The sequence below is a fragment of the Symphalangus syndactylus genome, chromosome 7, assembly GCF_028878055.3.
Source record: "Symphalangus syndactylus isolate Jambi chromosome 7, NHGRI_mSymSyn1-v2.1_pri, whole genome shotgun sequence".
In the NCBI taxonomy this organism is placed as follows: domain Eukaryota; kingdom Metazoa; phylum Chordata; class Mammalia; order Primates; family Hylobatidae; genus Symphalangus; species Symphalangus syndactylus.
The window spans coordinates 74,427,273-74,450,624 of record NC_072429.2 but is presented as its reverse complement, the minus strand read 5'-3'; positions in this window follow the sequence as shown (position 1 = coordinate 74,450,624).

Genomic DNA, 23,352 nt, shown 5'->3' with positions numbered 1-23,352 from the left:
TCATTAAAAAGTCAGGAAACAACAGGTGCTGGAGAGGATGTGGAGAAACAGGAACACTTTTACATGGTTGGTGGGACTGTAAACTGGTTCAACCATTGTGGAAGTCAGTGTGGCGATTCCTCAGGGATCTAGAACTGGAAATACCATTTGACCCAGCCATCTCATTACTGGGTATATACCCAAAGGATTATAAATCATGCTGCTATAAAGACACATGCACATGTATGCTTATTGCGGCACTATTTACAATAGCAAAGACTTGGAACCAAGCCAAATATCCATCAATGATAGACTGGATTAAGATAATGTGGCACATATACACCATGGAATACTATGCAGCCATAAAAAAGGATGAGTTCACGTCCTTTGTAGGGCTGGAAACCATCATTCTCAGCAAACTATCACAAGGACAAAAAAACCAAACACCACATGTTCTCACTCATAGGTGGGAATTGAACAATGAGAACACTTGGACACAGGAAGGGGAACATCACACACCAGGGCCTGTTGTGGGGTAGGGGGCGGGGGGAGGGATAGCATTAGGAGATATACCTAATGTAAATGACGAGTTAATGGGTGCAGCACACCAACATGGCACATGTATACATATGTAAGAAACCTGCACCTTGTGCACATGTACCCTAGAACTTAAAGTATATATATAAAAAAAAATATATATATATATGTGTATATATATATATATATATGTAAAAGATACACTTACCTAGCACAGATGCCACCCACTGGAAATGTAAACTGCTAGAAGCACTTAAGTGGTAATTTTTGTGGATTTCTGGAGCTGAATGTGGACTAACATAAAAGGTGGAACTCCCTGGAACTGCCATCGTGGTAGGGGGGCACATTTTTTAAAAGGGTTTTGTCACTCAGGAATCATACCATTTGGGAACAAGAGGATCACTGTAACATCTAAGAGAGATCCACTTATGATTGTGGCAGAGAGAAGGGAAGAGTAATCATTGCAAAATATGCCAACAATATTCACCATAAAGAACGCCTACATCTAGAAAAAAGGCCTTTTCCAGAAACTTCTATTACCTGAAGGAATGATATTCCTTCAACTCCACCTCTTTCTTGCTTCCTGCCTAATATAAAAGGGATAAAAAGGCTACAGCAATGGAGAAACGCTTGTATAGGTCACAGCTGAGAGGTATGAGATGACTAAATGACTGAAATTCAGAAGATTATAGGTCACTTCCGCTGCTCCATGTACGACCACCACATAAAAAGAGATCTGGTATAACAGTGAATTGTAGCTAAAACAACTGCAAAATTCAAACTCTGAGGAGGAGAAGGTAGGAGGAGACACATAAAAAGATACTAGAGGGATTAAAAATCTTTGGCATCTATGGCTATAGTAAACAATTAACACAGTTAAACTCCTAATTGCAGTAAGATAAATTCTTACATTAAGTGCCTACTTAACTCGGTTCCTAATATCCAATATAAATGTCCAAGTTAGAACAAAAAGTTCACAGCAGGTGAAAAGACAAGCAAATAAAAAATGTCTAAGGAGAAAAAACAACATCATAACAAGACTAAGATATGACTCAGATGATAGAATTGTCAGACAGAGTTTTAAATAACTAAAATAAATATCATTAATATATTAAAGTCTCTAAAGGAAAATATAGACAACACATATGAATAGCTTGGTAATGAAAATGGAGAAACAGAAATTTAAAGGCATGATCAGTAAGAAATGTTTAAAATGTAAACACTATAACAAAAATGAAAGATTCTTTTGATAAGTTCATCTGTAGGCTGACTACAAACGAAGAAAATCAGGGAGCTTAAATATAGATCAGTAATTTCACAAATTGAAATGTGATAGGAAAAAAAGAATAAATAAAACAGAGCAGAATATACATGAATTACAAAACAATTTTTAAAAAGTGTAATGTACATGTAATCTGAAGAAGAAACAAGATTAGAACAGAAGAAATATTTGAAGTAATAATGCTAGAGAACTTAACAAAATTAATAGAAGATATACAAGGAGAAAACCAGGAAGTTCAGAGAAGACCTAGCAGTATAAGTATAAAAAAAATTACATCTAGACATATCATATTTAAATGGTAGAAAACCAAAGACAAAGAGAAAATCTTGAAAGAAGCCAGAGGGAGAAAAAACATCAAAACTATAGAGGAAAAAAGATAAGAATTATAGTGACCCCCTGGCCAGAAACCATGCAAGCATGAGAGTGGAATCAAGTATTTACATTATAAACAAAAAAACAAACAAAAAACAACCTAGAATTCTATATCTAGCAAAATCATTCTACAAAAGTGAAGAAAACATAGACATTTTCTGGCAATTAAAAAGTAAGGAAATTTATCCACACTGTCCTTGCAAAATGTTAAAAGAAGTTCTCCAGGCAGAAGTAAAATGATACAGGTCAAAAACTCACATCAAATAAATAGTGGAAGAGGCATATATATAATGCATCTGTGGAAGTGGCACCACTCACCATCACCCCTAGTGTTCCACTAGCAAAATTTTTGCTTCCAATTCCCACGACATTACATTCTGCTGACCTAGAGGTCTTAGTTCCAGAGGGAGGAACACTGCCACAAGGAGACACAATAATGATTCCATTAAACTGGAGGTTAAGATTGCCACCTGGACACTTTGGGCTCCTCCTACCTTTAAGTCAACAGGCTCAGAAGGGAGTAACAGTGTTGGCTGCGGTGACTGAACTGGACTATCAAGATGAAATCAGTCTACCACACCACAAGGAATAGGTAAGGAAGAGTATGCATTGAATAAAGGAGATCCATTAAGGCATCTCTTAGTATTACCAAGCCTTGTGACTACGGTCAATGGGAAACTAAAACAGCCCAATCCGAGCAGGACTACAAATGGCCCACACCCTTCATGAATGAAAGTTTGGGTCACTCAACCAGGAAAAGAACACCACCTGCTGAAGGGGATACAGAATGGGTAGTAGAAGAGGGTAGTCCTCAACACCAGCTATGACCACGTGATCAGTTGCAGAAATGAAGACTGTAATTGTCATGACTATTTTCTCCTTGCTTTGTTAAAAACATGTTTGTGCATGTATACATTTGTATTATGAAATTATCCTCATTTTATTTCCTTTTTCCTTTATCATGTGACATAAGATTTATTGACTTCACATAAGCATTTAAGTATTGTTAACTTTATGTAATAGTATTTGGGTTGAGGATTGGTGCATTTACAGTTGTACAAAGGATAGTTTCATTATGTTCAGTGTAATTATGACTTTTATTATTGTCTTTATTTGAAGATTATGTATGATCTCAGGAGATGTGTATGGGTTCAACTTGACAAGGGGTTGCCTAATATTGAATGTCAACTTGATTGGATTGAAAGATGCAAAGTATTGATCCTGGGTGTGTCTGTGTGGGTGCTGCCAAAGGAGATTAACATTTGAGTAAGTGGGCTGGGAAAGGCAGACCCACCCTTAATCTGGGTGGGCACGATCTAATCAGCTGCCAGCATGGCTAGAATATAAAAAGCAGGCAGAAAAAAATGTGAAAAGACAAGACTGGTCTAGGCTCCCAGCCTACATCTTTCTCCCATGCTGGATGCTTCCTGCCCTCAAACATTGGACTCCAAGTTCTACAGTTTTGAAACTCAGACTGGCTCTCCTTGCTCCTCAGCTTACAGACAGCCTACTGTGGGACCTTGTGATCATGTGAGTTAATACTTAATAAACTCCCCCTTATCTATCTATCTATCATCTATCTATCTATCTATCTATCTATCTATCTATCTATCTATCTATCATCTATCTATCTATCTATCATCTATCTCCTGTTAGTTCTGTCCCTCTAAAGAACCCTGACTAATACAGCATTATTCAACAATGGAGGAATTCACAATCTTCTCAAGTTTACATGAAACATTCATCAAAATACACCATATTCTGGCCCATAAAATACATTTACGTTTAAAAGAAGATAAAGTATACAAATTATGTTCTTAGATTATAGATTATAAACTAGAAATCAAGTAAAGAAACATGGCTAGAAAATCCACAAATATTTGGAGATTAAATAAAACACTTCTAAATAACACGGATCACAGAATAAGTCACAAGGCAAATTTTAAAATATTTCAACCTAATTGAAAAAGAAAATGTGACATGTCAAAACATGTGATATGCAGCAATAGCAGTACTTTGATGAGAATTTATACTATTAAGTGTATACATTAGAAGAGAAGAGAGATCTAAGTATCAGTAACCTAAGTTTTCACCTTTAGAACCTAAAGAAAGTAGAGCAAGGTAAGCTTAAACAAGCAGAAAATAAATAATAAAAATTACAGCACAAATCAATGATACTTAAATCACACACAAAAAATAGAGAAAACCAACAGAGCCAAGACCTAGTTTTTTTGAAAAGATCAGTAAAATTGGTAAACCTCAAGCCAGACTCAGCAAAAGAGAGAAGACACAAATTATTAATATCAGAAAAGAAAGAGGATTCATCACTACTGATTCCATAAACATTAAGAGAATAAACAATTCCATAAAAACTCCTACAAGAATTAGAATTGCTAAAATTTGCAAAAACTGACAATACCAAAAACTCATTTAATGCTAGTGGGAATAAAAAATGTTACATTCACTTTAGAAGACAGTTTGGAAGTTTATCAGTGATAAAAAGGTAATGACCTACAGAGCCATGAAAACACATGAATATGTCTCAAGTACACATTGCAAAACTCAAAAAAGCTTATCTAAAATGTCTTCATGTTATAGGATATCTGCAAATGGCAAAACATACAGGCCTTAATCTGGGCCCATCAGTGCCACCTCATATGACCTCAGGAAAAAAGGAATTCACAAACATGTTGATGCTCATGCTACTTGCTGGATAATGAGAAATAATAACTTTCTTCTTTGACCCAGGATTTCTTGTCTTCTTTCCAGCTCTCAAAAACTGTAGCAGACTATCTTATTAGTTCTCAAGTGGGATAAAACCTCAAACCCTTTACAGTTCTTGACTATCTTTAAATATTAACATTGATTTGTTTTTACATCTGAGTACATTAAAGAAACTCTATAAGGTCTAAGTGATAAGGTTTCAAAGATTTATTCTGGAATTATCTACTAAATATGAAGTTTCTTCATTTGTTCCTCTGCTGTTCATTGTATTTGACCTTGTATTCTTAATAATAATAACAAAATTTATTTATCTGCCTCAATGAAATATTTTGTAAACATATTATTATGTAATCATCATGACTGAAGTGGCATTAAACTCTTATGCACCAGTTTAAATACTTTTTAAACTCCTACTGGTTAGCAAATACCTATTGTTCAAAACATTTCTCCCCAGTCTATTTCCCCATAACTGCTGACACCCCAGTACCATCCCAGGATACACACATCTCCTTTTGATACAACAACTAAAGGATTAACACTTGTCCCATCCCAGGGTCAAGGAGTGGCTTGAGAAGCTAAGGTCCTCGGTGTCCATCTGTTCAAATTGTTCTAAACTGATGGTTAAAATTTTGAATATTACATCTGATAATATCTACATTGTACTGACAATGAATCTGAGGATCAAAAGGAAAGGTAATATCCAAAGTAGCATAGCATACAAACTCTGAGGCCCGGATTTAGATGCAGAACTGATTAAATCAAAATACTTTTTTGTTTGTCTGTTTTCTGTGTCATTTGCTCCTGTTATTCTAAGAAACTATGCCCTCTTTTTTTGTCTTTGAAATTAGGAATGCTTACTCGTTCTACTCTCCTTATATCTACATCTATATCTGTGTCTCTATAGCATGAGTCTTTGTTCTTATGAGGAAGAAGTCCTAGGTGACAGCACAATTGTCTCTAAGCTTAATGTTTAATAAGCACAAGAAACTCCTCTGGTATAAAACAGAAATCTCAGGGCCTATAATGTTTCACCTATAGGAAACGTGTATATAATCTACTGTGGGTCCTAGTACTTTGTCTTACCTCAAGTGGATCCAGGAAACAAATATCCACACCCAAAATACAACACTACTGAGATGTGATGCAGAATCAAGACCTAATAATAATTTCCATCTATGTGGGCCACAACACAATTGCTACTAACTTGAAAAATTTAGAGTTTAAAATATTGGCACGGAGTGGGGTAGAAGCATAAAGTATACCTGTACTAACTGTCTTTCTCTTAAGCATGAGAATGTTTTCTTAAACATTTCATTTGAAATTATTTTTTTCCACTATTCAAGGCTCTAATGAAATTTTGCCTAGGTTAAACACAAATAGCAATCTAGAGGAGGCCTTTAATAATGTCTCTCATAATCCAGTATGCCCATGTAAATCTATGAATGTTGAATGACAGAACTGAAGATGCATGCTTCCTACTTAGAGAACATTGGAGAATATATACCTGGAGATCCAAAAGAAGCCAAACTGAATTCTAGATTCAAAAGTCCAGGGCCATCTATTTTAGAGTGGAAATTAAAATATTAAAAATATTATATAATCTTGAGTTAGCAAACTAATAACAGTTAGTGATTTTAATAAGATTAGAAAAGGAGAGTAGGAAGCAAAAATCTGTTTTGGTTTCTTTAAAAGTTACATTCCAGTCATTATTCTTACCAAATAATCAGAAATATGTGTATGAATTAAATACTTTTTATAATAATGCCTTTCTTGTGGTGAACTTTATTCATTTCTATACTGAAATACTTACTCTTCAAATTGACGAAGAGCTTTGTTTCATCAATTCATATTTAAAGGATGAGCTATAGCCATCTCTACAGGCTCAACTAATTGGTTACTGCTCTAACAAGACAGCAACAGGAAAAGCCATTTGTAGCAGGGGCTTTCAGCATCGGTTACAAATGAAATAACTAATTTAAGCCTGCTCAGGCTCATCACCAGCTGGTCAATATGGAACCATACCTTCAGAGAGATAATGAGAAGAATGGTGTTCTAGTTTAGTAATCAACAGCTACACTCCGACCTAACCTTTACCACCAATGTCAATAGACCACAGGAGCTCTCTATTTTCTGTCAAAAATCCTTAAGTTGGTTTGTACTGTCTGCCCAAATATATGTATTTCTTCTTAGCCAAAGAAAAAACAAAACAAAAGGCAAAGATGATGATATAAATAAAAACATTTATTTTTTAAAGAAGACTCATGATAGATTAGTTTTATATAATATATTTTAAAAACATTTTACCATAGTTTCCAAATCTGAGTTTATAATTTAGCTAGTTCACGTAGACTGGAGAAGAAAGGATTGTGATCTTCTGTATTTGCCAATTTTTAAGAAGCAAAGCAAGTTTTTGTTTTGTTTCTTGGCAGTATTAACATTTTAGAAAATCACCATGACTGCCATAAAGGTGCTGTTGACTTATTGAAATGTGATTGATTCAGACCGCTTTTAAATGAGTACATATGACTAAACATATAAAATCCCTCCCCTGCCCACACAACATCCATATCATTACTTCTGGTTAGTCAAAAAAAGATGATCAATATTCTTTAAGACTATAAAGAAGCATTTCTGTGGATTTTGATCTTCTTTGCTACTGGAACAATGTCTCGTAATCTTTACGAGTTCTTTACAAGAACTGCCTGGAGATCTTCTTAGAATGGAGATTGTGACTTAAGAGGTCTGGGATAGAGCCAATTATTGTACCTAACTAACTGCTCAAAGTGAAAACGTTGCTGCTAATCCATGTATAGCACTTAGGGTGGCAAAGTACTAGAGAACACATCTGAGAAACCCTGGCTTCATGTGATGCTTTGAATCCAGTAAGTATCGTCTTACTCAAGAGTAAGTAATTGCCCATCTTTTGTGAAACTAGTTCATTTTCCTGCATGATGAGATTCTAGTAGAGCATTATCACAAATACTGTAAATGTGCATGTAAGCCATAAAATCATCACTTGTGGTACTCACACTTGGCTAAAGGTTTAAAGTGTGCTTCAAGTATGTTTATTTCTCTATTTGTATATATTGGTTAAAAATTATGAGTTCCTGCTGATGTCTTCAACAAAACAGGGTTTATTTTCACCTTCTCTATTTCCTTATTACTAACTCCCTTTTTTGCAATAGAGAAAAACCTGCTTCTTACTATTCGTTTATCTAATTGCTGAGTCCTAGAATTCACACAAAATGAGAATTGCTAACCCATATTACCGTGACAAATAACTACTAACTAGAGTACATTGATTATTTATAAGCTTTTTTGCATTTAGTCTTCAGAGTCAAAGGACTCTGTCCTACAGTTAGTTAAGTTAGTTCTTCCAGAGCATCACTCCCATCTCATATTTATGGTGTGGTTATTGTTCACTTGAAATTCACTTTGGGGTTTTTCTTCCTCATCTTCCATTTTTTATTTTGTTTATTTAAGTTTTAACTATGTGAAACATTGACATGGTTCTAAATTGCATTAAAATGTATGCTCCAAGTTATATCTCTTATCATTTTACTTAATTCCCATTTCCCTATCTTTTCTACCATAGTCCTACCACTTCTTGTAGGGAATCACTCTCTATCATTTCTGCATATCTTGCCTTGCGTTCTTTTTAGTTGTTTTTATAAGTGAGTAGAATATATATCCCAGCACAATTTATTAAAAATTCTATCTTTGAGGTGATAATATTATTATTTATAAATTTTCAGGTGAAGTTGGTTTATTTCTGGACTTTCTATTTCATTCCACTGATATGTTTGTCTAGTCATGCACAAATACCATGTGTTTTAATTATAGAGACTTTATAATGCTTAATGTTGGGTAGGGCTCAGCCTCCTCATAACTTTTTATAGAATGCTAGCATATTTTAGAGATAATTTTACATTTTTCTGTATTCAATTAACAGTACATTTGGGAAATTACTCTGTCTTTATAAACATGTTCTCATTTTTGCAGGTTAATAGAACTTTATTACATGGATATAACACAGTTTAACCATAAGCATTTGTTTGTTTTTACTATTTTGAAACTACAAACAATGCTGCAGTGAATAATCTGGGCGTAGGCATTTCATATATTTAGAGGTATACCTTCAGGATAAACTAAGTGAAGTAGAATGATTTTGCCAAAGGATAGGTGATTAGTTTTTAAAAATATATACAGTTTCTCTCTAAAGTGGCTCTACCAGTTTGCATTCCTCTAGCAATAAATGAGTGCCTTTTTCTCTACAGCTTCACCAAGAGAAAGTGTAGCTATGTTTTAAAATGTTCAATGATATAAGTGAAAAATGAAATCTGAGTTTAGCTTTAATCTGTATTTTCTTACTTATAAGTGAAGTTGAACATTTTCATAGTCTTAAAGATATATATACATACATATATATATGGACAAATTATCTATTTATATCTTTGGCCCTTTTTTCTATAGGGGGTTTGGACCTTATTCTCTGCTTCTTTTTTTTTTTCATAAATCAGGGAATACATTCAAAATTCAGGGAGTTTCCAAGTCTTCCCAGGTTTTACTTTCTGTTTGCTGCTGATTTTTCACTGCCCATGTGTGCAGGTGCTCTCTCACACGGGAGAGAAAATCTCTGAAGAGCAATTAGTCTCAAAGTTGTAGAGTTTTAGGCTGGGAATTGGCTCACTCATTTGTCACAAACTATATTTTCTAAATAAACTAAAAAAATTCAAAACAATCAAGGTTATGGTTGTCAGAAATTATCCTCCACTCCATAACAATTTCTGTTGCAAAGTAAGTAAGCATAGTCAAGGGCAGAATATTGGACCATTTTTGTAAGCAATCTACCTCATACATGCTGAAAGGGATGTGATAACAGAAAGTAACAGGATGGGTGATTCTAGTCTACATTGGGGAAAATTTCAAAATATTGTCAAGAAAGAATCTTTGAAGCTAAAATATAAAGTTTGAGTAAGAACCAAAATAAAGTACTTAGTCGATTAAAACTCATATAAATCTTTTTTTATGAGGAAATGTCCATTTCAAGAAATATATGATCAGAAACCATGTCAAGGTTTAAACACATTTTTCAAAGTGTGTAAGTAACTCGTTAAATCACAAATTATAAATAAATATTTTTACTAAATACTGTTACAGTTGTATGACAGTACTGAAAAATCTTCTTAACTAATTTTCTGTTGAAAAGTAGAATCTGTAAGATCATACCCAACAGCTAGACGTAGTCTACTATACATTTCCACCAGTGGCTCACTATACTGACTAAACATTTTAATCACATAGAGAGTGATTTTAGATAATACTGATGAAAGGGACCTAAGTGAAAAAAATCAATATAGAAATTCTAAGGTTGGATCGCAGGAACCAATATTGTTTTGTTCAATTATTTCCACACACACACACTCACACACACACACACACACACAAATAGGGACTTTGGGAAGATGACAGAATAGGAAGCACCAAAAATCTGTCCCCCAACTTAGACAATAGTTGCCCTTGCAGAATCTGTCTAATATAATTATTTGGGAACTCTGAAGTTTACTGAAGGCTTGCAACTTCTAGCAGAAGTGTTGGATAGTAAAGTAAGTTTATTTTTAGACAATATCAGCTCTTATACCCAGTAGCGGCTACCCATCCCCTGCCTCTAGTCTCATGGCAAGCAGCTGTGCACATGTTCCTGGAGCAACCTGCAGTTTGTGGAGCCAGGGTGGGCAAAAAGACCCTGTCCTCCAATATGGAGTATTTATGTTCTGATCACTGATTGTTGCTTCTGATCACAGAGGTGCAAACAAATAAGTAGGCAGTTGTTGTTGCTGCAACCATCCCCTTTCCTGTGAGTTCTGCTCTTTGGGCTGAGGTGAATTTGGGGAAACTTAAAAGGCCTTTATTTCAACTTTATTATTCCTTTTTTCCTCTGTTGGGAGCCAGATTTTAAAGACTAGACATTCAAAAACCACTGCATGTATAGAGAAAATTAGAAAGTAACTGTGCATGCCCAAGGAAAGGCACAGGCTCGGAAAAGACCTTAAGTTCATACCTCAGGCTGAACCCTGACACAGATATAAACTACAGTTTTAAAACAAAAAAAAGGGTAATAATTAAACACACACACACACACACACACACCAAAACCTAGGAAAGGACAAGAATCTGATTTCCAAAGTTACCACATTATTAGATTCAAATGTCCAGTTTTCAACAACAACAAAAAATCACAAGGTATACAAAAAATAAGAAAGTATGGCCCATTCAAATAAATATAAAATCAAAAGAAACTGTTCATAAGACCAATGCCCAATTTACTAGACAAAGTCTTTAAAAGAACTCTCTTAAAGATGCTCAGTAAACTAAAGGAAGATGTGGAAACCCCACAAAAATAATGTATTAGTGAAATATCAGTAAAGAGATACAAAACCTAAAAAGAAAGAAACAAACAAAAATCTGGAACTGAAAAGTACAATAGCTGAAATAAAAAAAAAATCTCTAGAGGAATTCAAAGGTAAATTTGAGCAGAAGACAGACGAAAGAACTAGCAAACTTAAAGATAGGACCATGAAAATTATTGAGGCTGAGATCAGAAAGGCAACAGACTGAAAAAAAATGAACAATGCCTAAATGACCTGTGGGACACTGTTAAGCAGACCTACTTATGCACTGTGAGGATTCCAGAAGGAAAAGAGAAAAAGGGATAGATAGATATTTGATAGTTTTATGGCTGGAAACTTCCCAAATCTGATGAAAGACATGAATATACACATCCAAGAAACTTAACAAACACTAGGTAAGATGAACTCAAAGAGAACCACACTGAGACATATTATAATCAAATTGTCACCAGATAAAGACAAAGAGATAATTCTGAAAGTAGCAAGAGAGAGGCACCTCACTACATCCAAGTTATCCACAATAAGACTATCAGTAGATTTCCCATCAGAAACTTCAGAGACCAGAAGGAAGTGAGTCAATATACTCAGGGCCAGTGTAAAAAATTATCAACCAAGGATTCCATATATAAGAAAACCATCCTTCAAAAGTAAAGGAGAAATTAAAATGTTTCCAGATAAGCAAGAGCTGAAAAAGTTTCTTACCACTAGACCTACCCTGCAGGAAATATTTAAGGGAGTCTTGCAAGGTGAAATGAAAGAGCACTAGACAGTAACTAGGAGCTGTATGAAGAAATAAATATCTTAATAAGGGTAAGTAATGGGCAAATATAAAAGTTAGTATTATAATAACTATGGTTTGTTCACTTTTTGTTTTCTATATGATTTAAGAGACTAATGCATTAAAAAGAATTATTAGTTTATATTTGGGGGCATATTATGTATAAAGATGTAATTTTGTGACATTGAAAGAGGTAGAAGCAGAGCTGTAAAGGAGCAGAGTTTTTCTGTTACTGAAGGTAAGCTGGTATAAATTTAAATTACAGTGTAATAACTTTAGAATATTAAATGTAAGTCTTAGGGTAATCTACATAAGAAATATAGAATATATAAAAAAGAAATGAGAGAGAAACCTAACATTTCACTACAAAAAACTAAACACAAAAGAAAATATGGGACACAAAAATATAAGACATATAGAAAATAAATCACAAATTAACAGAAGTTAGTACCTTCTTATCAGATTACTTTAAATACAAATGAATTAAACTCTCCAATCAAAAGAGAGATTGGCAGAATGGATCCAATTATAAACTGCCTACAAAAAAATTGACTTTAAATGTAAAAGAAAAACAGGCTCAAAATGACAGAATGGAATAAAATATTCCACACCAATAGTAACCAAAAGAGAGCAGGAGTGGCTACACTAATGTATTATTTTATTTGCATTGCTATAAAGGAATACTTGAGGTTGGGTACTTTAAAAAGAAAACAGGTTTATTTGGCTCATCATTCTGTAGTCTGTAAAAGAAGCATGGTGCCAGCGTCTGCTTTTGGTGAGGGCCTCAGGCTGCTTCCACTCATAGTGGAAGGTGATGTCACAGCAGATGTGTCACATGATGAGAGAGGAGGAGGCAAGAGAGAGAGGAGGAGGAGGTGCTAGGCTCTTTTGAAGAGCCAGATCTCTCAGGAACAAACAGAGTGAGGTCTCAGTTCTTACCATGAGGAGGGCATCAAATCAATCATGATGGATCCACCTCCATGATCCAAACACCTCTGACCAGGCCCCACCTCCAGTATTAGGAATCAATTTTTGACATGAGACTTGGAGGGGAAAAATATTTAAACTATATTAACTAATAGACAAAATAGACTTTTAAAATTTTTACAAGAGACAAAGAGGATATTATATATTAATAAGAAGTTCAATACAGTAAGAAGATGTAACAACAATCAACATTTACACCTAATGACAGACCATCAAATGCACATGTGACATTTTATGGAATAGCCCATACGTTAGCCCACAAATTAAGTCTCAATAGGTTTAAAAAGGTAAATATCTTTTATATATTCTACATTCTTTATATATTTTGTGTATTCTGTATTTATTTACTAGGCTACCCTGAGGATAAATATCACATAAAGTATCTTCTCTGATCACAATAGAAACTACAAAGCAATAACATAAGTAAAACTGGAAATTTCACAAAATTTTGGAAATTAAACAACACGCTTTAAACAACCAATGCATCAAAGAAGATATCACAATAGAAATTTTTAAATACTTAGAGATGAACTAGAGATGAACTGAAAGGCATACAGAGTGGTATACAGGCATATAGAGTGGACATCACAGACTCAGAAATGGGGGAGGATGTGAGGGGAATAAATAGTCAAAAATTACATATTGGGTACAATGTACACTACACAAGCGACAGATACACAAAAATCTCAGACTTCACCACTATAAAATACACTTATAAAACCCCAAACCACTTGTCTTCTAAAAGCTATTGAAATAAAAAAGTATATTAAGAAATAATAATAAATTAAAAATTAAAGTAATGAGAAACTTTAAAAATATGTACAGATTAACGAGAATAAAAATACAACATACTGAAACTTACGGGACACAGTGAAAGCAGTGCTAAGGGAAAAATTTACATGTATAAACAATTACACATTAATAAATAAGAGAGATCTCAAATCAACAACCCAACATTGTGACTGAAGGACTAGAAAAATAGGCACAAACTAAACCCAAAGCTAGCAGAAGGAAAGAAGTCATAAAGATTAAATTAGAGAGGAGTAAAAAGGAGAATAAAAACTAATAGAAAAAATTTAATGAAACCAGAAGGTAATTCTTTGAAAAGATCAATAAAATGAACAAATATTTAAATACAGTAGGAAAAAAGAAGATTCACTAAAATCACAGGTGAATGTGGCAACATTACTACCAATTCTACAGAAACAAAAAGAGTTATAAAAGGGAACTGTGATCAATTGCATGCAAACAAATTGGATAACCAAGATGAAATGGAAAAATTCCTAGAAAGACAAAACCCACCAAGACCAAATCACAAGGAAATGGAAAACCTGAATAGACCTGTAACTAGTAAGGATATTGAATTGGTAACCAAATATCTCAAAACAAATAAAGGCCCCAGGCCTTACGGCTTCACAGGTAAATTCTACCAAATATTTATAGAAGAACTAATATCACGCTTGTAATCCCAGCACCTTGGGAGGCCGAGGCGGGCGGATCACGAGGTCAGGAGATCGAGACCACGGTGAAACCCCGTCTCTACTAAAAATACAAAAAAATTAGCCGGGCGTCGTGGCGGGCGCCTGTAGTCCCAGCTACTCGGAGAGGCTGAGGCAGGAGAATGGCGTGAACCCGGGAGGCGGAGCTTGCAGTGAGCCGAGATTGCGCCACTGCACTCCAGCCTGGGCGACAGAGCGAGACTCTGTCTCAAAAAAAAAAAAACAAACAAACAAAAAACAATTCACTAACTTTTCCCAAATTTTAAGAGGAAAGAACACTTCCTCGTTGTATAAGGCCAGCATTACTCAGATACCAAAGCCAGAAAAAGATGAAAAAGGCACCATGAGAAAAGAAAACTACAAACCAATATATCTTATCAACAAGATACTAGCAAACTGAATTCAGCAGCTTATTAAAAGAATTATACACCATGACCAGTGGGACTTATTTCTGATATACAAAGATGGTTCATCATCTGAAAATCAATGTAGTACACCACATTTTGAGATCAAAGAAAAAAACGTTATTATCTCAATTGATGAAGAAAAAGCATTTGACAAAATTTAGGACATTTTAATGACAAAAACATTCAATAAAATGGGAATAGAAGGATACTACTTCAGTATAATAAAAGCCATATATGAAAAATTCACAGCAAACATACAGATGGAGTATCCCTTATTTGAGATGCTTGGAAAAAGAAGTGCTTAGGATTTGAGAATATTTTCATTATACTTAGATTGATTAACCCTAATCCTGAAACCTAAGATCTGAAATGCTCCAGTGAGCATTTTCTTTGAGGGTCATGCTGGCACTCAAAAATTTTCATATTTTAGAGCATTTTGGATTTTAAATTTTTGGATTAGAAATAATCTGTATTTAACACAGTGAAAAATTCCTCTAAGATCAGGAAAAAGATCTAAGATCTAGAGGCCTTCTTTCATCACTTCCACTCAACATAGCACTAGAAGTTCTAGCCAGAACAATTAGATAAGTGAAAAAACACAAAGGGATCTAACTTGAAAAGAATGTGTTAGCACTATCTCTGTTCATAGGTGATATGATCTTATATATAGAAAACCCTAAAATTCCACAAAAATGCTATTAAAGCTAATAATTGAATTCAGCAAAGAATAAGGATACAAAACCAATGCACAAAAATTTATTGCATTTCTACATACTAAAAATGAACAATCTGAAAATGAAATTAAGAAAACACTTCCATTTGAAATGGCATTCAAAATAAGAAAACACTTAGGAATTAACCAAGAAAGGGAAAGACATCAGTGAAAACTACAAAATATTACTGCAAATAAAATTAAGACAAAATAAAGGGGAACACATTTCATGTTCATGGATTGGAAAACTTAATATTGTTTAAATGACCATACTATACAAAGCAATCTATGGAATCAATGCAATCCCAGTGATAATTTTTGTAGAGATAGAAAAACCCTTCTTAAAATTTATATGGAATCTCAAGGGACCCAAAATAGCCAAAACAATTTTGAATAAGGACGAAGATGAAGGATACACACTTTCTGATTTCCAAACTTATTACAAAGCTACAATAATCAAAACAGTATGGTACTGGCATCAGGACAGATACATAGACCAATAGAATAGAACAAAGAGCTCTGTTATGGTTTGAATGTACGTCCCTTCCAAAATCTATGTTGAAACATAATCTTATTGTGGTGGTGTAAATTGGTAGTTTCTTTTGGGGCAGTCAATAAGTTGATAACCTCAGCCTTTGAATGAACTGAAGCCCTTATAAAAGAGGCTTCAGAGAGTTCACCTCTCTTCTCCTTTTTCCAGGAAGTGTTTTGTTATAGCATCACACATAGACAAAGACAAGCCAAGAAATGAAGTGGAAGTGTTGTTATAACAAATACTGGCAAATGTGGAAGCTGCTTTGGAAATGGGTGATGGGTAGAATTTTGACATGAATGCTGGAAAAAGCTTGTATTGTCATGAATGAATAATTAAAGGTAATTATGGTGAGGGCTCAGAACAGGAGAGCCGTATTCATCCTTGGACATTATCTAAATGGTTGTGAACAGAATGTTTGTAGAAATATGCTTAGTAAAACCCATTCTGGGACACCTGGGGAAGATAGTGGATAGCAGACAGGACTACTGTGCAGCTCCCACTTTGATCGACAAAACAGCATGTGGAGACTCACACCATGAACTTTTGCTCTAAGGACGACTGTAGGAATGTATCAGGAAAACCTAAAGGATCCACAGATTCTTTGAAAGAAGTGGTACATCACAGAAAAATTCCACAAAACAGGCTGAGTGCAGTGGCTCACATCTGTAATCCCAGCACTTTGGAAGGCTAAGGTGGGAGTGGCTCACATCTGTAATCCCAGCACTTTGGAAGGCTGAGGTGGGTGGATCATGAGGTTAGGAGATCAAGACCATCCTGGCTAACATGGTGAAACCCCATATCTACTAAAAATACAAAAAAATGAGCCAGGTGTGGTGGCAGGTGCCTGTAGTCCCAGCTACGAGGGAGGCTGAGGCAGGAGAATGACCTGAACCCGGGAGGTGGAGCTTGCAGTGAGCCGTGATCCCACCACTGCACTCCAGCCTGGGCAACAGAGCCAGACTGTGTCTAAAAAAAAAAAAAAAAAGAAAAAACACAAAACAAATGAAAAACTGTGCGTTCCCAAAATGTAAGGAGGAAAATCCTACCTTTGAACACACATACCCACTGAAGAACCTGAAAATCCAGATTATGGAAGAAGGATTTAACCTTACCTAGATTTGAAATAGATTTAGTGAGAAATATAAAGGTAGAAGTAGCAGCAAGAAGAGCTTTGTAGGCACTCCCATTCTCCAGCTCAAGCCCAGAGAAGCCATCCCTGACTATATTTCACAGGGTCCCTTGGATAAGGCATCTGGTGGAATTCGGGATGGGTCAGAGGGTGAAAGGCTCTTCCAACTGAACTTTGTAATAATTTTAACTTGGGGCAAACTCTCTTGAAAAGAATCTAGAGGGTGAACAGGAACTGCTACAGAAAAGAGTGCAGGAGCTGCAGCCAACAGTGTGGGCAGACAGGGAGGGGCAACATCTGACGGCTGTGCTTGCTTTCTCAGTGGGGAAGCTCATTGGCTGGATCAAGGTCTGAGATCCACGTGCAGGCTGCCTGGAGATAAGCATAGCTTTGTTAACAGGGCACAGTGGGAGTGAAATCAGCTTCACCAGCTGTGTGAGAGTTGGATGAGGCCTATCACTACCGGCTTTCTCTCACTTCCCTGGTGACAGGGGCAGCCATAACCCCTCTGGAACATAACCTTTTTGGCCTGAAAACCACACCCATTACCCACAGCGGCCACAGCAAGCCCCACCTAAGGAAAGTCTGAGCTGAGACCTACCTAATTCTCGCCCGACCTAATGGTTTTTTGCTACCCGCCCCGGTAGCCAGTCACAAAAGACATAAACGCTTGGGAACTTTATGGCCCTGCCCATCATCTGAGAAACCTGAATACTTTCCCTGGTCAATTTAAGGTAGCTTTTATCTCCTTTCTACCGTCCTAGCTGGTGCTCTATTGAAAACACCACCTCCTAGCTGGAGGTCAACCAACTCAGGACATTGCAGCAATTCATGACAGAATAACCCTGGTCCAAGCAAGAAGAAAACAACAGCAAATTCTTGGCTAACCAGAGGTCCTGAGTCTGTCCACATAACAACTTCACTGCTAGCATAACCAGCATTCAAGAAAGCCAGCACACTAAACAAATCTACAACTAAGGACTCTCACAGAGTCTACTGCCACCTCCACCAGAAGAGGTGCTGGTATCCAGGGCTGGGAGACCTGAAGATGGATCATATTACAGGACTCTTCGCAGACATTCCCAGCATCAGCCCAGAGCCCAGTAGCCTTGCTGGGTGGCTAGACCCAGAAGAGCAATAAAAATCACTGGAGTTGGCTCTCAAGAAGCCCCATCCCTGGGGGAAGGGAGAGTGCTCACATCAAGGGATCACCCCAAGGGACAAAATAATTTGAACAGCAGCCCCTGAGTTCCAGATTTTTCCACTGAAATAGTCTACCCAAATAAGAAGGAATCAGAAAAGTAATTCTGATAATATGACAAAACAAGATTCTATAACACCGCCAAAAGACCACACTAGCTTCCCAGAAATGGATCCAACCAAAAAGAAATCTCTGAATTGCCAGATAAAGAATTCAGAAGGTTGGTTATTAAGCTGCTCAGTGAAATACAAGAGAAAAGTGAAAACTAACTTGAAATTAAAAAATAATAGAGAATATGGATGAAAAATTCTCCAGAGAAATAGATATCATAATGAAAAACCAATCACAAATTCTGAAAGTGAAAGACACACCTAGAGAAATACAAAATGCACTGGAAAGTGTCAACAATGGACTAGAAACAGTGGAAAAAAGAACTTCAGAGCTTCAAGACAAGGCTTTTGAATTAACCCAATTGGACAAAGGCAAAGAAAAGAGAATTTAAATAACTAGATAAACCCTCCAAAAAATTTGGAATTATGATAAATGGCCACGCTTAAGAATAATTGGTGTTCCTGAGGAAGAAGAGAAATCTAAAAGTTTGGAAATATTATTTGAGGGAATAATTGAGGAAAATTTCCCTGGCCTTGCTAGAGATCTAGACATCCAAGCTCAAAGAACACCTGGGAAATTCATCACAAAAAGATCACTGCCTAGGCACACAGTCATCAGGATATCTAAAGTCAAGACGATGAAAAGAATATTGACATGTGAGTAAAAAGCATCAGGTAACCTATAAAGGAAAACCTATCAGATTAACAGCAGACTTCTTAGCAGAAATACTACAAGCCAGAAGAGATTGGGTTCTTATCTTTAGCCTCCTCAAATGAAATAATTATTAGCCAAGAACTTTGTATCCAGCAAAACTAAGCTTCATAAGTGAATGAGAGATAGTCTTTTTTAGACAAATTCTGAGAGAATTCAGCAGTATGAAGCCAGCACTACAAGAAATGCTCATAAGAGTTCTAAATCTTGAAACAAAACCTCAAAATACACTAAAACAAAATCTCATTAAAGCATAAATCTCACATGACCTGTAAAACAATAACACAATAAAAAATCACAACGTATTCAGGCAACAACTAACATAATGAATAAAACAGTACCTTACATCTCAATACTAATGTTGAGTGTAAATGGCCTAAATGCTCCACTTAAAAGATACAACATGGCAGAATGGGAAAAAAAAATCCAACAATCAAATATCTTCAAAGTATCTGTCTTCAAATGACTCACCAAACACATAAGACTCACTCACATAAATGTTAGGTAGAGGGGTGGATAATGACATTCCATGCAAATGGAAACCAAAAGCAAGAAGGAGTAGCTGTTGTTATATAAGACAAAACAGACTTTAAAGCAACAACAGTTAAAAAAAAGTCAAGGAGGGAAATTATATAATTATAAAAAGACCAGTCCAACAGGAAAATACAATTATAAATATATATGCACCTAACACTGGCGATCCCAGATTTATAAAACAATTCTTACTAGGCCTACAAAATAAGATGCAAGGCAGCACAATAATAATGGAAGGCTTCAATACTTCACTGACAGCACTAGACAGACCATCAAGACAGAAAGTGAACAAAGAAACAATGGACTTTATGTCTTAGAACAAATGGACTTAGGTATTTACAGATCATGCTACCCAACAATAGCAGAATATACATTATTTTTATAAGTACATGGAACATTCTCTAAGATAGACAATATGACAGGCCACAAAACAAATCTCAATACATTTAAGAAAATTGAAATTATATCAAGTACCCTATTACACCACAGTAAAATTAAACTGGAAATTAACTCCAAAAAGAACCCTCAAAGCTATATATATACATGGAAATTAAATAACCTGCTTCTGAGTTATCATTGGGTCAACAATGAAATCAAGATGGAAATTTAAAAATTCTTTGAACTGAACAATATTAGTGACACAACTTACAAAACCTCTGGGATACAGCAAAAGCAATGCTAATTGAAAAGTGCATAGCATTAAATGCCTACATCAAAAAGTCTGAAAAAGCACAAATAGACAATTTAAGTTCACACCTCAAGAAACCAGAAAAACAAGAACAAACCAAACCCAAACCCAGCAATAGAAAAGAAATAAAGATCAAAGCAGAACTAAATGAAATTGACATAAAGTACAAAATATAAATAAAATTAAAAGTTGGTTCTTTGAAAATATATGTAAAATTAATAGACCATTAGCCATATTAACAAAGAAGAGAGAAGATCTGAATAAGCTCAATTAGAAACAGAACAGGAGATATTACAACCAATACCACAGAAATACAATCATTCAAGGCTCCTATGAACTCCCTTACATGCGCAAACTATAAAATCTAGAGGAGATGGATAAATTCCTGGATATATACAACCCTCCTAGATTAAATCAGAAATAAATAGAAACTAAACAGGCCAATAGCAAGTAGCAAGCTTGAAAAAGTAATTAAATAAAAAAAAGTCAACAACAATAAAAAAGAGTCCAGGACCAGATGATTTCAGATTCACAGCTTAATTCTATCAGGCATTCCAAGAAGATTCGGTACCAATTTTACTGAATCTATTCCAAAAGATAGAAAAAGAGGGAATGTCCCCTAAATTATTCTATGTAGCCAGTATCACCCTAATACCAAAACCAAGACAGGACATAACAGAAAAAGAAAACTACAGACCAATATTTCTAATGAACATAGATGTAAAAATCCTCAAAAAATACTAGTGAACCAAATCCAACAGCATATAAAAAAGATAATAACGATGACCAAGTAAGTTTCATGTCAGGAATGCAGGGACAGTTTAACATACACGAGTCAATAATTGTGATACATCACATAAACAGAATTAAAAACAAAAATCATGTGATCATCTCAATAGATGCATAAAAATCATTTGACAAAATCCATCTTCCCTTTACGATTAAAACCCTCAGAAAAATCAGCATAGAAGGGATATAACTCAAAGTAATAAAAGCCATCTATTACAAACCCACAGCCAACATTACACGGAATATAGAACAGTTTAAAGCATTTTCTCTGAGAATGGAACAAGACAAAGATGACTACTTTCACCACTGCCATTCAACATAGTACTGGAAGTCCTAGCCAGAGCAATCAGACAAGATAAATTGAAATTATATCAAGTACTCTCTCACACCATAGTAAAATTAAACTGGAAATTAACTCCAAAAGGAACCCTCAAAGCTATATAAATACATGGAAGAAGGTGCCTGATTCTCTTTCACCTTCCATCACAATTCTAAGTTTCCTGAGGCCTCCTAGCAATGCTTCCTGTTAAGCCTATGGAACTGTGAGTTAATTAAACTTATTTCCTTTATAATTACACAGTCTCAGGTAGTATTCTTTATAGCAGTGTGAAAACTGACTAATACAATACCTAACCAAGGAGGTAAAATATCTCTACAAGGAAAACTACAAAACATTGCTGAAATAAATCATAAACAACACAAAGAGATGAAAACACATCCCATGCTCATGGATGGGTAGAATCAATATTGTGAAAAGGATCATATTGCCAAAAGCAATCTAAAGATTCAGTGCAATTACCATCAAAATATCATCATCATTCTTCACTGAACTAGTAAAACCAATTCTAAAATTCATATGGATCCAAAAAAGAGCCTACAAAGCCAAAACAAGACTAAGCAGAAAAAATAATCTGGAGGCATCACATTACCTGACTCCAAGGTGTACTACAAGGCAATAGTTAACAAAATAGCATGGTACTACTATAAAAATAGGCAGGCAGACCAATGGAACAGAATAAGAACCAAGAAATAAAGCCAAATATTTACACCTAACTGATCTTTGACAAAGCAAACAAAAACGTAAAGTGAGGAAACTATTTAACAAATTGTGCTTGGATAACTGGCTAGCTACATGTAGAAGAATGAAGCTGGATTCTCATCTCTCACCTTATACAAAAATCAACTCAAGATGGATGAAAGACTTAGTTCTAAGACCTGAAACCATAAAAATTCTAGAAGATAACATTGGAAAAACTCTTCTAGACATTGGCTTAGGCAAAGGCTTCATGACCAATAACCCAAAAGCAACTGCAACCAAAACAAAGATTAATAGATGGGACCTAATTAAATTAAAAAGCTTCTGCAGAGCAAAAGAAATAATCAGCAAAGTAAACAGACAACCTACAGAGTGAGACAAACTATTCACAAACTATGTATCTGACAAAGGACCAATATCCAGAATCTACAAAGAACTCAAAAACATCAGCAGAAAAATAACAAATAATCCCATCAAAAATTGGGCAAAGGACATGAATAGATAATTCTCAAAATAAGATATACAAATAGTCAACAAACATATTTTTAAAATGCTCAATATGACTAATTATCAAGAAAACGCAAATCAAAACCACAATGAAGTACCACCTTACTCCTGCAAGAATGTCCATAATTAAAAAATCTAAAAATAACAGATTGTGGTAATAATGTGGTGAAAGGGAACACTTTTACACTGCTGCTAGGAATGTAAACTAGTACAACTACTATGAATAACAGTATGGAGATTCCTTAAAGAACTATTTAATAAAAGTAAAACTACTATTTGATCCAACAATCCCACTACTGAGTATCTACCCAGAGGAACAGAAGTCATTATATGAAAAAGACACTTGCACACGCATATTTATAACAGCACAATTTGCAATTGCAAAAATATGGAATCAGCCTAAACGTCCATAAACCAAGAAGTG